Source organism: Odontomachus brunneus, unplaced genomic scaffold (genome assembly GCF_010583005.1).
Source record: "Odontomachus brunneus isolate Ranch 3 - 2012 unplaced genomic scaffold, Obru_v1 Obru_scaffold_002, whole genome shotgun sequence".
Lineage (NCBI taxonomy): Eukaryota > Metazoa > Arthropoda > Insecta > Hymenoptera > Formicidae > Odontomachus > Odontomachus brunneus.
This window is the reverse complement of record NW_022639452.1, coordinates 48658-52454: the sequence shown is the minus strand read 5'-3', so window position 1 is coordinate 52454 and position 3797 is coordinate 48658.

Sequence of the window (3797 nt, the reverse complement as noted above, 5' to 3'; positions counted from 1 at the left end):
GAGAGAGAGAGAGAGAGAGAGAGAGAGAGAGAGAGAGAGAGAGAGAGAGAGAGAGAAAGCGTTATTTATTCGGCGCTCTGGGACAATAAAATTCGCCTCAAGCGCAACAGTAATTGCTCATACAAATATTATATACATTAAGAGCTGAAGGCAAATATAAGCATCTTTATATTACATTATATTCGTATTGCAGTGCGAGAAAGAGTGTGTGTGTGTTTGTGTATGTGTGTGTGTAGCTTCTTCTTTCTTTTTTTACATAAATTCTTCTCGATCTTACGATGTGTTTAGTAGTGCAGGGATAAAAAATAGTTAGTAAGATCTATCTTGCTAAGAATCTTGTATAGGAAATTTCGTTAGAAATAGCAGGTTTTTTAATAGCGCATTTTACTTCTTACGATATATAAATAGTACATATAAAGTGAAAAGATATTAAATTACTACAGAATATGTCGATTTTCTTGATCACAAAAATTTCTATAGTAATGTTTACTATAAAATTCTCTCCGTGTATGATTGATATACATTTTGACGAGAAACGATCATCTCAATTGATTTTTACGTTATGACAAAACTTTTTCGAATTCTTTCCTGAAATTCTGCGGTAATTTTATATCATCTTACATAGTAAGAGAGCTTAGTCATTGAGTTAACTAGCTCAACTGAGAGGCTGTTGGTGTAGTACTCGAGGCAAACTGTGTTAACCATGTTGATACAGTCAACAACTGAATCCGCATTGCACATGACCTATAACCGCGACGACATGTAATGCAATTTTGTGTCGTTGTGTGATTGTGCGAACGCAGAGACATACAATCATATTATATACGCACATAAACTTAAATAACTATTTACTAAACGCGTTGAATTTCATTAACATATTGAGAGAATACTTTCACAATATTTCTCCTCTTATCTCGTGTATTATAAAACTCTGGACAGATTGAACTTTACAAATATCGTCAATTTTCAAAAGGGAAAAAAGTTGGTACATTTGAAAATGTGTTTACTTTATTCAATACAGTATATAGTTCTTCTATTCGCTTGTAATAAAAGATGAGTTATTTTATTGTCTTTTGTTTTTCTTTTTGCGATACGTCTTCACTTGCACAGTCAGCACATTTCGTGTCGGGATGTTTTCTAATGCGTCTCGTCGATTGAGAATTGACATTGTCTCTGTCACGGGAATTGCCGAGCGAACATTGGAGACCATAACAGTTCTTCATGCAAGGTTAAGCCAGGATAGAGAAAAATTCCTTAATATACATTTCCGAATTGATCGAAATGCAAATGAGACGCGTTATATTATGTCATATGTATAATTAATTATCATGCTGTAAGCGATCATCTTGAGTGATAATCTCCCGTCTTTTATATCTTAAAAAATAGTAGTTTGGTAAGAAAACACAGGTAACTCTTGGACATATATTTAAAGGTATGAAAAATATTAATTTAGCATGAAAGTATAGGGTAGTTTGGTTCTGATAAAAACTAGAAAGAAAGTAAGTAAATATATATTTTGAAAAAAGTTATCTTGAAAAAAGTTACAATAGCTTTTACGTATCATAATTTTTATGCGTATCGCATTGAATTTTGTAAGAAATGACATGTCTTTTGAAAAAAATTTGATATCGATAAGGTTGCAATAATACACAATTGACATTAACGATGTTTGGTACATGAGAAAGCAATATCCATGTATTATCTCTTATCATCGTGCCAACTTACCATCTGACACATACGTTTCAATTTTACGTACCATTGATGTGGTAAAACACAGATGATAAAATGGAAGATTTCGGTAGGTAAAACAGAACATCCTCTTATATACCGGTTTGATATTTCACTTGTAAGAGAAGAGCGACCGAATTTTCTACGAATTTTCTATCTGTAAACGTGTGACTATTTTTTCTTATATATTCGATATTAGTCGATTCATTCAAAGAGAAGAAAATAACGTGTATCGAATATCGTCGTTGCTGAATTTAAACTGCATGCATTGGAGAAAAGTGCGCAGCATATTTATATCAACTTATATAATGAAAGAATTCGTATTAATAATATAATAAGATGCACTAGAAAATATAATATATAATTAAATTGGATTAAATTAAATTAATTAAATGTCCATTAAATTAAATGAATTAGACGTCGGAATTCTTCTTATAAAATGTTGCAACACATCTTCTATGCGGTGAAAAAATTAACTGGCCCAACTGTAGATGTAATGTAAAAACAATTGTATGTAATTTCTCGAGTCACACGTTGCCTGGGTAATATCACGTAAAGCATAATAGCTATGAATTAGGAAGTGACAGGAATTGATAGGAAATTCATTTATTCCACTTCTTTCTTTCTTCTCCTCTTTTTTTCCTTTATTCTCTCTTTGTCTTGTAATTTTTTTAGAGATAATTTTTGTTAACAGCTCGCGGTCAATGCCAACAAGCACTTACTTTCAAATAGATAAGCAGTGTTCCTAAAGAATGTGATTCCGTTGACAATACTTCAATACTTGACCGATACAGATAGTTGTATAATATGATATAAAATCTTATTTCAAGGATGGAGGATCAATCAAGGATCACGCAAACTTTGACCACTTTTGTAATACTTGTTGGTGCGTGCGTACATAAATGCAGCTAGTATATATGTATTGTCCCCTTTACAAAGACCGAAATCACACAAAGTAACGTTACCGTTGACGCCACGCGTGCTATCTGTCTGTTTAAAAGATTACCTTACAATTTTCAAAACAACGTTATGGTTACTCTATCTCGTAATTAGTGGGATTACAGAAATGAATGCAAAATTATAAAAATATAACAAATTATTTCATTCGAACAAAAGATGTACTTGATAATGAGGTGAGGCGAAGCACAAAGGTTACGCGCGGTGAGACGGGATGAGACGGTAGACCGCTACATTTGTGAAAATTGTACGCATGCTGTGACGTTGAAATTCAACTTATCATCAATGCGTGCAAATATCCACAAAATGTTCTTTTTGTCTTTTCGATACAGACAAGACGAAGAAATATTTGTACGTGTTCACGACAAGTGAGGAATCTCTCCTAGGTCCGTTCGTATTGAGGTACCGAAGCTCGGTCAGTGTCGCGGCCACCCTCGTGCCGTACAGTTTGCGAGGGAGGAGGCCGGTTGTTCCTGGCATCCCCTCTGTGGACACACACACACATACACGCACACACATATGTGTATCCCCTTCCTCTTCCGCCCCTCTTCTGACTTAATGCCAGTGCAATCGCGAGCGCGACCGCGAGCGCGCGCTTTCGAACGACGCGTCGTGTTCGCCGCGAGGAACGATCAGTCCGTTCTCCACGTTCTCCACGCAAGGACTGTGGTTGATTGTTCCGATTAGCAACCTAAATTTTAACCGTTTATCAGTCTGACCGGACACATTCGATAACAATTTGCGGTTATCATATATATAAGCGTTTTGCGCGAACGAAGGTTCGCGTGTTTGCCAATCATTTTTACGTGTTGTCACGAGTTGGAAGCAATGTGATCGATGACTCGCCGAAAACCAAAACTTAATACTGTATCGTGAGTGAGCGGGCCAGCTTTATTCATCAATATGAAAATGTACACGCGCGGACATTAGTATGTTTACTTTGTTACGACCCAACTGGTATTCGAGACCGTCTTTGCCGTCGTCGTCGTCGTCGCCGTCGTCGTCGCCGTCGTCGTCGTCGTCGTCGTCGTCGTCGTCGCCGTCGCCGCCGTCGTCGTCGTCGTCGTCGTCGCCGTCGCCGCCGCCGTCGTCGTCGTCGTCGTCGTCGTCGT